This window comes from Pelodiscus sinensis, chromosome 19, assembly GCF_052426305.1.
Source record: "Pelodiscus sinensis isolate ZL-2025 chromosome 19, ASM5242630v1, whole genome shotgun sequence".
NCBI lineage: Eukaryota > Metazoa > Chordata > Testudines > Trionychidae > Pelodiscus > Pelodiscus sinensis.
Window position 1 is genome coordinate 20,001,412 of NC_143070.1, and position 13,063 is coordinate 20,014,474.

Sequence of the window (13,063 nt, forward strand, 5' to 3'; positions counted from 1 at the left end):
GGAAGCCAAAGTGAGCAAAGAGCAGGAGTACTGGAAGCTGGTGGGGGTCCCTCTGGGTTTGATTTAGTGAGTCTTAGTTTGACTCGCTGAATCAAGTTTCAGAAGATTGATCACAGCAATTTCTCTCCAGCCGGACGTGGTTCTTGTTCTTCTGTACAGAACAGTCGATGGGCGTTCAGATCTCACCCCTTCTCAACTGACAGGAATAGAAACCAGACACACAGCAGGTTTGAACTGGTTTCAGTTAAGGGACCCATCTGCCTGGTTTATGTGCATTGGCACAAGAACACACAAGGGCTGCATCTAGACTGGCATGATTTTCCACAAATGCTTTTAACGGAAAAGTTTTCCGTTAAAAGCATTTGCAGAAAAGAGCATCTAGATTGGCACGGATGCTTTTCCGCAAAAGCACTTTTTGCGGAAAAGCGTCCGTGCCAATCTAGATGCATTTTTGTGCAAAAAAAGCCCTGATAGCTATTTTAGCCATCAGGGCTTTTTTGCACAAACCAGTACTGTGCTGTCTACACTGGCCCTCTTGCACAAATGATTTGCGCAAGATGGCTTTTGCCCAAACGGGAGCAGCATAGTATTTTCGCAAGAAGCACTGATTTCTTACAGTAGGAAGTCAGTGTTCTTGCGGAAATTCAAGTGGCCAGTGTAGACAGCTGGCAAGTTTTTCTGCAAAAGCAGCTGATTTTGCAGAGAAACTTGCCAGTCTAGACACAGCCCAGGGGTTTGCTGACATTTTAAGAATTCCTGTTTAATCATAAGCCAAGACATGACACACCTGGAGGTACAAATGTTTCATTTAGGATAATCAACTTTTTAAGGAGGCACATGACATTGAACCAATGTCAATTGAACCAATAATCTGCACTCACACACTCTTATCACCAAGCTACACTCAACAGTGGTTGCATATCAGCCTAGTTTTGGGATCTTAGCCCTTTGCAGCACTGTCTGCAGGAGCAGGCGGTACCTCGCATATATGGCAGCGGGAGGACGGGGAACTGGCTCCACAATCAGGGTTACGACACTCCTAGAATCCTCCTCCTCATCCTGGAGCTACAGGTCATCAGCGTTGTTGTCCTGAAGTTGCAGCTGCTGCCGCCCAGGTATCTCCCTCACAAACTCCACAACGATTCTTGGACACAGCGGTTCCCCAGCCCCCAGGATTTGGTCCAGTTCCTCATGGGCCCTGAGATAATCCTGCCGCCGTTCCTTAGCCTTCGCTCTGACTTGGTCTGTGGTGCACCTTTCTTTGCAAGGCCACCAGCCACTGGGCCATAAATGTCCACGTTCTTCTGCCTGGACTGCAGGGCCTCCAGAGACTCCTTCTTTGACTATAGCTCCAAGAGGGACTTTATCTGTGGCCCAGACCATGACAGTGCCCAGCATTTGCTGCTCTTTGCTTGGTCCTGGGATGTGTCCCTGGAAGGCCAGAGGGGTCTTGTGCCTGTGACATGGCTCTCTGAGAGGCAGGAAATACTCAGTCTTAGCCAAATGGCTGAGAAGCAACGCTTCTTGGGCTGGATCGCCAGCTCTTGGGCTGGATCGCCAGGCGATGCAGAGCAGCCAGTAGTCACTTCCACACCTCCCTAATTTTCCCATGAGCTACAGCTGCTCATGTTGGTGGTATAGTGGTGACCATAGCTGCCTTCTAATCAGTTAATCTGGGTTTAATTCCCAGCCCATGCAATATGGGGAGGAAACAGCAATCGGATCCTTCAGCCAAGGTCTCCCTCTCACTGCTCTTCATCCTCTCTGAGAGGCAGGAAGCACTCAATCTTAGCCAAAGAGCAACGTTATACAGCAAAAAAGACAGGGACAGCTCTTGGTCCAGATCCCCGGGACTTGCAGAGCATCTTGCAGCTACTTTCCTGCCTCTCCCTTTGCTGCTTTTGAACTTAGCCCAAGAGTCAAGAAACATACAACAAGGTTGAAGGGTTTTCTCCCAAAATAACCGCATCTGAACTGCATTTTTTATTTCTAAATAAAGTATTTTGAAATAGCACCCATTGGCGAATATGTAAATGAAGTGCGGGATATTTAAATCCCGGCTTCATTTGCAATTTTGGATGTCTACATTACATCCCTCTTTCGAAAGAGGATGCAAGTGTAGACATAACCACACAGGGCAGGGGAGGCAGGAGCACAGGGGGTGATGCGCTATTGTGACATGTCATGCTGGTCACAGTCTGGGGAGGGCACTATACATGCCCAACCCCAGGGAGAGCCGTCTTCCCCCTGCCATGTGTGCGAAACACCACCTGCTCCTGCAGCCAGTGCAGTCAGGTGCTAATTTCCCACCACTGGACACAAAGGCATGATTGCTATGGGGGTGTAGCTCAGTGGTAGCGTATTTCATTGCACCTCAAGTGGTCCTTGCTTCAACTCCAAGTGCCCCCTTAAAAAAATGATTATCTTAAATGAAACAGTTGCCTCTCTAAGGGTGGCACAGTTTGGATTTCTGTTGTACAGGGATTCTTAAAATGACAACAGATGCATAATGCTTTCCTGTGCCAATGAATGTAAACCAGACAAACCTGTCCCTCAGCTGAAAGTAGTTCGAACCTGTGTGTCTGGTTTCTATTCCCATCAGTTCAACGAGGGTGTGATCTGGATGCCCATTGGAAAATCCTTGGTCTCCATGGTCTGTGCTGTGCAGAAGAACAAGAACCACGTCCAGCTGGGTAGGAATGGCCATGCAGAGCATCCAGTAGCCACTTCCCTGTTTGCGGCTCTCAAACTTAGCCCAAGAGCCAACAAGCTGCACTTTCCCACCCAAAAACCTCTGGCCTCATCTCTCCCCAGCTTCTTCTTTGACCCCTCAGTCGAGGATGGGGGGAGCTTTTAGGAACCAGCTTTCCTGGCTGCAGGGTGGGTCTGGGTCCCCACAACCTTTGGATCAATGTGAGACATGATCCCAGGAGAGCCATCTCCTGGAGCTTCTCCCTCTTCCATGGGGCTCAGGGCAGGGGGATACAGGGCTGATGTCTGTGCAGTGCCAACGTGTGAAACACATGGCAACGTTTCTCCTTCCTCTGCCAAAGAGGGAGCCAGATCGTTCCCATGAGGCCACCTGCAGATGAGGCAAGGTCTGGAGAGGTGAAGCAGTTGATTGAAACAAGCAAGGAGAATGGCATATCAATGAGCTGAGAGCCTCCCACACAAGCAGAACTTTGATTCCTGCAAGCTGAGTTCAAATCTCAGTGAGACCTTCTGGGGAGGTGTTGGTTTATGCAAATCCTTCAGAACTGATCTTCTTGCCCCACTTGTTCAATTCCACTTTGTGCTTCTTGACTTTTTCAATCTAAGGACTTTGAAGAAATGTTTTAAGAGCTGCTCCAATGGTGTAATGGGTTAGTACACAATACTTCTAAGGCAGTACTTGTAGGAGATGTGCTGTGGTTGTGAGTTTGAACCTCACCTGGAGCAGTGGCTTTTAGACCCTGCTGGGCTGGATCCTTCCAGTCAATGCTGTGGGAGCTGGGATTCCAGCTCAGAGGAGAAGGAATCAGTGAAAATTCCCACTTCACATATTATGGCCTCTTCAGAGTGAAAGCTGGGTGGCCAGGATCTAAGGCCAAGTGGCACAGAGAGGGTTGGACCCTTGACCCTCTTTCTGCCAGGGACGTTCTTGACCATTTTCTTGTGCCCTCCCCCATCAGCAGCCACCATCCCTTTCAGCCACTGGAGAAGCTCATGGAGTGAGGTGGGAAATGGGACAAAGTAGCGAGACAGGCTGCTTTGTCCCATTTCCTGCTTATTTTCCTGGGCTGACCCAGTGGCTTAAAGGGGCTGCGGCTGCTGACGGGGGTGGGGAAGATGTGCAACAAGACCCTGGCAGAAAGAGGATCAAAGGTCCAACCCTCTCCAGTTGGCCTCGGATACTGGCCACCCAGTATTCACTCTGGTGAGGCCATAATATGTGAAGTGGGAATTTTCAGTGATCCCATCCTCTGGGGTAGAATCCCAGCTCCCCCAGTGTTCACTGCAGGGCATAGGTTCCCAAACTGGGGTGTGTGCCCCCCAGAGGGGGCGTGAAGAAATTCCAGGGAGGAGCATGAGGTGACCCAGCCCTTCACCCATCAAGTTGGTTTTTTTTTTTTTTGCTCAACAAGTTTGCTGCTATTTTGGAAGTGGACATGAGGGTTTTTCAAAAATGAAAAAGGGGGGGCGTGATGCTGAAAAGTTTGGGAACCTCTGCAAGGGGACAACCCAGCAGGGACTAAAAACCACTGTGCTAGATGAGGTTTGAATTCACAACCTTAGCATATCTTCTACAAATACTGTCGCATAAGTACTGTGCACTGACCCATTGTGCCACTGGAACAAGTATTTGAAACATTTCTTCAAAGTCCTTAGATTGAAAAAGTCAAGAAGCACAAAGTGGAATTGAAGTTTCTGCTGAGCCCTTGGTCTTGCTTTTCACAGGCAGAGCCGGGGACTCTGTGCATCCAGAGTCCCCTCCCTCTTTCTCCCTGCTCTATGAAAAACCCACCGATTGGGGCACAAAGCTGCTGGGGCTGGTGGAGGCCAGAGCTCGAGAGATGAGTTGCAAGTGGGTTAGTGCTCCCTTTGCACATGAGAGGTAGCAGGATTCACTCCCATCTTCTCCCACCTGCTCACTGGTGCTGAGGGGCCAGCCCCTTTTCTGCTGCCCCAACTCTTATTCCCACAATGCACTTTGTGTGGGGCTGTTGGTCTTTGTCCCAAGGTGTGTGGCACTATTTGAAGCACGGGAGAGTGGGCGGGTGAAGCCTGCCCACTTTCTAAAAGCCCCTCCCCCAGCCTTGCGGGAGGGATGACTGGACCCATGTCCAATTTATTACTGGGGACAAATAATAACGAAAGGGGCAAGGAGTGCGGACTAAAGGTTTATAACTAGGGAACCAGATGGGGACACCGAGCAGAGAACCCAGGACAGCGCCCACTGCGCCTCAATGCTGTCGAGGTCTCGCGACTTTGTGGGGCCACGGATAGGGTGTGTGTACAGGAAAAGGCGAGGAGAAAAGTGCAGCCAGAACCTCAATAAGAGGTTCTGGAGGAGCCGGAATAGGGGCTGCAACCTGACGCATTCAAGATAAGCGTGCACCAGGTTCTCCCTCACGCTGTAAAAGGGGCAGGTGTCCGGGATAGGGATGCACTGGGCCAAGTACACACCCGTGCTCACGGCTCCATGAAGCAGCCGCCAACTGATGTCCCTGATGGGCCATGGAATTAGATCGGAATAGATGCTGGCTCATCGGGGTTCCCCACCCTCTATGGGTCTTAGATAGTCCCGCCACTTAGTATCGGGGCGGGACATGAGGGTGGGGAAATGCAAGGTGTGGAGCATGAGCGTGTACAGATGTTGTCTCGGCGCGGTTTGAAAGCAGACCGGCTGCAGATTTTGCAGCCAGCTGGGGGTCCAAGGATGGAGAGGCTGGGGGGGGCCCGCAGAACATGGGTCCGATAATAAGGGACGGAGAGTTTGCAGGAAGGGAGGGGCGGGGCATACCCTCTTGCATGGACCGCTGCAGGAAGACGAGAGCGGGCCACGGCAAAGCCGCCTTCACCTCCTGGAGTAGGCACAGGGAGGTTCGGGGGGTGGAGAGCCCCATAAGCTGAGCGAGTGCTCGGGGATCCACCCAGTCCCCCCTGTTGTAGTCCAGGAGGTCTCCAACCATGGTGGTTTCTGCCAGGATCAGCCTCCGGCGCACCGAGGGAGACTCCGCCACCCCAAGGTATGCGGCTGGGAGCCAGGACCCTTCCCAAAACATACAAATCCTCCCTCCCCTCCTCTGTTCTGCTCACATTCTCTGGCTGCCTCCAGCATGGGCTGAGCTCAGGGGTCAGATGGGCAACCTGCCCTGTAACTGTGATGGCATCAGGCATCTGAGCACAAGTCTGCTCAGTCAGGTCCAATGGCCTGAGATGAGGAAAATTGCTGTTGGTGAACCTCAGGACAAGGAAGCAGGAAAGCTTGAGGACCTCACAGCAGCCACCCCAGCCCCTGCAGGTCCCACTGAGATTTGAACTCAAATTGCAAGATTCAGAGTTCTGAGTGCTGCCCCTTACATCACAGTACCTAGACATTGGAGGTGCTGTAGACATGCAGGTCTCAGACTGGCCTCTGCACTTCTAGCTTCCCTCCAGCTGCTTCATTTCTCAGGACTCTTTGGCTACATCTACACTGCACATTTATTTTGGAATAAGCTATTCTGGAATAGTTATTTCAAAATAACACGTCTATACTGCAGGGAAACCTCAAAATGAGTCCAAGGAGGCTTCCCTAATGTAGACAAGTTTTCTCCATTATAGAGCCCCAAGAAGAATAACTTAGAATGGCCCTGGGGAGGGGCTATTTTGAAATAGCAGAAGTGGAGCATTTACACACACCTCATTTTGAAATAGCTATTTTTCTTGTACAATGAGGTTGAAAGAAGTTGGAATTAGAGGTCCGTTATTTCAGAGTTATTTCAAAATAAGGGAATTGCTGTGTAGACTCTTGCATTGTTATTTTGGAATAACAGCCATTGTTCCAAAAGAACTTTTCTGTGTGGACATAACCTCTGTCCTGCCCCAACTCTTCTGCTTTCAGGACAAACTCCTTCTTAGGACCAGTCACAACCTGGGGTCAGTGAGGGTCCGATCCACCTGAGATGTGTTGTCTACAAAAGCCTCTTGTTCCCTGCCCAGTTCTCAATACTGGCTGCAGACATGCGTTTCGCATGAGGGTATAGCACAGAGGTAGAATGTTTGACTGTAGATCAGGTAGTCCTTGGTTCAAATCCAAGTGCCACCTGTAAGAGTGTCTATTTAATGGAGACATTCACCTTTCCTGGACTTCCATTGTAAATGAACTCTTTAAATGAATATAAACCCTTAGGCTACATCTACAGTGCAGGTTTCTTGAGAAAAACTGATCTTGCACAAAAATGTGCACATCATCTACACTGCATGAGTGTTCTTGCACAAGTAAATGTACAGTACAGCATTGGAAAACAGGGTTTCTTCCAGAAGAGTTATTCCTCTCTCCATGAGCAATAAGCTCTTCCACAAGAGGGCAGTGTAGACAGGCAACATGAATTTCTTGTGCAAGAAACCCATATGACTAAAATGTCCATCAGAGTTTTCTTGCACAAGAGAGTGTCCACACTGCCATGGAGGCTCTGGCACAAAAGCACAGCTCTTGTGCAAAAGCACACACCAGTGTGGACGTGCTCTTGTGAAAGACCTTTTGCATAAGCACTTTTGAACAAAACAGTTCTTACACAAGAAGGCTGCAGTGTAGCCGTAGCTGTTGTGTTATGACGGTGTTTAGGTCAATAACTGGGGCCACTAAATGGAGCCTGTGACCTGTGACCTAGGGATCCATGTTGGATCCCCTCAGGCACTGGCCACTCAGAGACTGGTCAGAACTGGATTTTCCTGCCAAGTAGCATGAGGATTCCTGAAAATAAGTAGAGGAACGGCTCTGCACAAGAGGGTATTTGTGAGCAAGAAGGAACAGTGTAGACAGCTCCTTCTTGCACAAAAGCCTGTGCTGCAAAAAGGAGGGCTCATTAGGTATGCAAATGAGGTGTGACAATATTTATCCCCATGCCTTATTTGCATATCTTATTGCACAACAATACACAGTGTAGATACAGCCAAGGAAGTCAAACGCTGGCATTACCGAGGATTTGCAGCAAACCAACATTTCACCTGCAGGTCCCACTAAGGTTGTGGTGACTCACTTGCCTAGGAAGGCGCTAGAATCTCCCTGCTTCACAGAAAAATGTTTAAGCTTAGACAGAAAGCACAGGGGCCATATTTACACTAGCGGGCTCTTGTGCAAGCAATATGCAAATGACGCTAAGCGTGGACTATCACACTGCTCCTTCACGCACAAGAAAACCCCTCTTGACAATAAGTAGCAGAACGGCTCTGCACACGAAGGCTGTGTCTACACTAGTGGCTTCTTGTGCAAGAACACAGCCACACTCACGCAGGTGGCCAGATGGTTGGCAGCAGCGCTGTGGGCCAGGCACATGGTCCAGGCCTCCTGGACATAAGGAGCCTCCCTCTGTGGCTTGGGCTGGAGGAACCTGCCCCCTGCAGCAGCAGAAATTTGGGCATCAGGTCACCCCATTGGGGACAATGGAGGGAAGAAAAGAGTTTTGCCATTAGGGAAAGCCAGCCAGGACAAGGCCCTTTCTGTTACTGGCACATTGAAGCCTCCTTCTACCAGCTCTCTGGCCTACTTCCTACAGAGGTCTCAGCCTTTCACCTTGCTGTCCATAGCAGGCTGCTAACTGGTGGCCAGCATAGGACTTGAACCCATGACCTTGGTGTTATTAGCACCACACTCTAACCAACTGAGCTAGCTGGCCTATGAAAAGCCAGCTCACAAATGGCCCTTTCAGAAAGGTGCCTCCAGCACCTGCAGGGATGTCTCTGCAGCTGCCAATGGCTCTTCTCTGATGGGGCCACTAGTGACTCACTGTGATGTGGGCTGGCTAGTCCAGCTGATTTGAGGTTTGGTCAAGTTGGCTGGCAGTTGACATGGTGCACTGAGACCCAGGGCAAAGAGGTAGCCGGAATCTCCTGCTGCCAGCACCTTGCCTCCCAGCTTCTTCCCTTTCAGCAGCAGCTGCAGCCCCTTTCGGCCACTGGGTCAGCTGCACTTTTCCAGTTAAGCTAATTCTGCTCCATCTGCAATCTTTCTCCAGTCAGTGCTCCTGCCACGGCCTGGCCCAGTAGGTTTGCACCCCGGCTTTGTGGGAAGCAATGTAGGAAGGGGCCACTGGAGGTGCATAGCCCTCTGGCCTGCTGTGTCTGTGGAAAGGGGGGGAAGAGGACACACACTTGTCAGTGGGGAACAGGGCGCTGGATGCCACTCGTTCCTGCAGAAAATGAAACAGGCTGAGCACTTTGCAGAGAACAGGCCACAATCCTGCTGGGAGAGGTTCCATCATGCACAGACTCTGTGCAGGGCCAGACTGCTGGGAGGAGACTCTGGCCATGGACATTCCTTCCCTCTCTGTTATCTCCTTCACCTGGGGCTGAAAGGGACGTGGGCTACAGGCTGGTCCTGCCCAGCTGCCTTCCCCAGTGGGAGGAGAAAATGCTCATGGAAGGGCTCACACATTGTCCCCAATGCACTCGCCTGAGGGCCTGAATTCTTGCTGCCCTTGGGTGCACGCAAACACCTCTTCTGGGGGGGAAGTGCCCCAGCTCACATCCCTCCTGTCACACTTGGTGCCAGGAGAACAAAGCTGCCAAGGGGTTTGAATTTTCTCCATCTTCCCTTGCTGCTGCGCTAAAAGAAATCCTGAACCCAGCCCCTTCTCCTGCCACTGGAGAGATGGAAATGGGGCTGTTCCTTGCGGGGAAAGAAGTGGGTGTGTTGAGAGTGGGATTTGAGCTCAAACCTCCCCAAAGAGTAAAAAAACCCCATTAGGGGCAAGAAAGAGCCTTGAGTCAAGCAGTGGAGAATACTTGTCTCCTGCTACCTGGTGATTGGGTTTAAGGAAGCTTGCTGCACACAACCTGGCTAGCTCTCTTGGTAGGGCATGAGACTTTTAATCTCAGGGTCATGGGTTCAAGCCCCCTGCTGGGTGATGCCCATTTTTAATTCACACTCTCCATGTACAGGCAATTCACTCTCAGCTTTCATCAGGGTTTTAGAAAGAAAAAGTCTAGTCCTGGGGGTCCAGCTTTAGTAGAACCAAAGAGAGAACAAACTGCAATTTCCATCTTCTGAGGAGAAGGGAAAAGGATTTTCTTCTCAGTTCTAATCACATCAGCCCAGGGAGGAGAAAAAATAACCCTCCACCAGCTCATTGTCCCCCGTCAGCTTCTGTAGCTTCACCGCATTCCACAGCAACTCCAGATTTGAGCTACAAAGCTGATGAGGAAATGAGGAGCTGGCAGCTCGGGTTAGTCGCTTCCATGAGAACAAGAGGCAGAGCAGGGTTTTAGAAAGAGCTAGGAACAGAACAGTCAGCCAAGTTCCAGCAACGCTGAGATATGTTTCTTTGGTACAGTGGTTATCGCATTTGTCTAACACGCAAAAGGTCCTTGGTTCAGAAACACAGCATTTTCTCTTATTGCTGCTCCCCTGGGTGCCCAGGTACGTGCAGCTGCTGCTGCCTGGCCTGTACCTGGGATGAGCCCAACTCCCCACGTGACAAAGGGTGGTGACATCAGCTGATAATGCCTCTTGGTGCCAGCCTGGGGAAGCAAGATGAATCAGGCCAAGCAGCTGCTGGAGGCTTGTGGCTTGGCCTCCCCTGCCCTGGGAGGCTGGTGTTTTGGGCCACCTCTGCCTGCTGCCTACCTTGTGTGACTTGCCCAGTGTACACAGGCCAAATGTCGGAAAAGACTCTTCCAAAAAAAGCAGAAGAAAAAGCTACACAAATTGAGTTTCAAAATTTGCATAGGTTTTTCCAGAAGAACAGTGTAGTGTAGACATAGCCTGAGTGTTGCTCAGCACTAGTAGGAGACAGGGAGGGACAAAATGATCTAACGGCACCTGCAGCCTTTCAGAACAACACCCAGCCTCTACCCCAAAAACCAGCCCCTCCTGCAACCCTCACTGGGGTCAGCTGGGAACTGTCTGGACTCAAGACCACCCCAGCCTAAGGATTACCTGCGACAGTGACATCACAAGGGGCTTCTGCAACACCGCATTTTATTGGCTAATGGACGTAGGGAGGCGGTGACCTCACTGAGAGTCCATGACAATGGCCAGGTGGGACAGGCTTCAGTACAGAGGCCATCTCAGAGCCCCCCCCCCCCCCATGGCTTTGCTGCACGGAGTCTCCTTCCTGAGAGTTGCCCTTGTGGGCTTTTTGGAGAGTTCTCATTTCCCAGGACTAACTGACCCTAGAAGGCAGATGTCCCTGCAGAGACAGTAAGAAGCCTCCAAGAAGGCTATATTAAATACAGGAGGGGAATTAGCTCAAATGGTAGAGCACTTGCTTTGCATGTGAAAGGCAGTAGGAGCGATATCCACATTTTCCAGTGTTGGGGGAAATCCCCATTTTTCTTTTTACTGGCAGAGCCAGCCAGGGGGCTAAGTGGCTCCAGTAGTCCCCCCTCTCCCCAATTCCTACTTGCTCTTGCTTAAAGTCAGCCACGGTGAGGCAGAGAGCTGCTGGACACCAGCCCTCCTGGGCTAAGCAGTGGCAGGAATATTGGAGGCAGGTTGCAGGTGGAGCAAAAGTAGCTCCATTGGAAAATTGCTGCCTTTGTGCCCAAGAGATAGCTTTCCCAATGTCCATTGGTATTTCCTGGGGCTCTGTGTAGAGGTATTGGCCTTGGCATCTTCTCCACTGGAAATGCTTCTTCTTTGGAAAGCAGTTACCAGGAGTTAATGGAACTTCTTCTTCTCAACTTGGAAAAGGGTCAAGAAAGGGGCGATGGGACAGGGGTGATGATGATGGGTGCAGAAAGCAAATCAGAAATTATTTTTTCTCCCACTCAAGAAACAGGCCAACAGAATGAAACTGATATGTAACCAAGTTAAAAATAAACTAAAAGGAAGCATTTTTGTGCTCAGTGGGACTCCTTGCCAGAGGATGTTGTGAAGGTGAAATCTACAAGAAGGTCCAAAAAAGAACTGGATAATTTAATGCAGGAAAGGTCAATCAATGGCATTTAACCTGGATGCACAGGGCAGGTGTCCCTAGCTGGTGTATTCCAGAAGCTGGGAATGGGTGACAGGAGGGATCTCTTAATAACTGTCTGTCCTGAGAATTCCCTTGGGACAATGAAATTGGCTGCTGTTGTGAGACAGGATCCTCGGCTAGTTGGGCAACTGGCATGGCCCAGTCTGGCTGTTCTGATGTTCTGTTTAGTTTCTGTTCTTGTCCCTTCTGGGCAATGGAAAATGGACCCTGGGCACACTGGAGAGGCAAAGATTCCCCATTGGCCAGGGCAGAGTCTCCCTCTTACACAGTTATGGAGACTTCTCCCCTGGTCCTGCCTCCCCCCATCACTCAGCTCTCACTGCTTGGTGCTGCCAGGGAGGGGCCTCACTGCTAGAGCCCCCTGGGCAGGTTCCTGCCACAAAGACATGTTCCAGAGCAGGACAGATGCTCAGACTGACACTGAGTGTTGCTCAGCACTGGGGTGAGACAGGGAAGGACAAAAGGGTCTAACAGCACCTGCAGCCTTTCAGAGCAGCCCCCGGCCCCACCCCCAAGTACCAGCCCTTCCCTCTGCCCTCACTGGGCTCCACTGGGCACTGCCTGGACTCAGGCCTCCTCAGTGCCAGCCTAAGGGCTCTGGAGAAGACAGGGCAGCTCCGTGGGCAGAGTCCTGAGCCCCTGGCTGGGCAGGGCTCAATAAGCAGCTGTGGGGCTGGGCTGCTGCACAGCTTAGAGCAGGGGTGGGCAATGACTTTTGATGGGGAACCACTCCCAGGGCTGCACTTTTCCATGCTATTAACAGAGGAGGTGGGGCTCTGGGATTCAGGTTGGTGCAGACAGGAGCTTGGGGCAGAGGACTGGGGTACACGAATGGTTGTAGGGGTTGGCTTGTGACCTGGGGCAGGGTATGGGGGCAGGATCTGGAAGGGGTGTGGGTTCAGGAGGGAGACAGAGGGTTTGGTTTATGTGGGGTACCAGTGGGTTGAGGGAAGGGAGGGGCTGGGGTGCCAGAGGAGACTTACCTGGCTCACTCCTGGCCAGCAGCCCAGCACATTTCTCAGGCATCCTTCATGCCCTTCCCTGTACAGGCTACAGAGGCCATCTGGGTCAATGAATAAGACCCTGAGTGTGTGGGGGGCGGATGGTGCTTCACATGACCAGAAACCAGTGAATGGGATTGTGCTGGGAGCAGGGACACTAATGGTTCAGCAGTACCTGTTCTCAGCGGCATGCAGGGATGGGGCAAGCCGTGACTTGATGGGCTGGATCCAGCCCGCTGGCCTATATTGCCCAGGCCTGGCTTAGAGGGAACCTTTGTTCTGGGCTGGGAGAGAGGGGCACTGTGGAAAGGCCAGTCTTGCTTTTCTGGGCAGGGCATGACAACATCCATTTTGTGCAGCACCGCTGCCAAACATGTGGACAGAGAATTACATGCTAAA

General features: G+C 51.2%; 1 protein-coding gene and 1 non-coding gene across 2 annotated transcripts in view; both read right to left on the bottom strand.

The window, feature by feature from the left end:
* Positions 1 to 13,063, bottom strand: part of LOC102443998 (uncharacterized) — a 293,825-nt gene that overhangs the window by 132,526 nt on the left and 148,236 nt on the right.
* On the bottom strand, positions 8,287 to 8,360 carry TRNAI-AAU (transfer RNA isoleucine (anticodon AAU)). The gene has a single exon. It is a non-coding gene; the product is annotated as a tRNA-Ile (tRNA).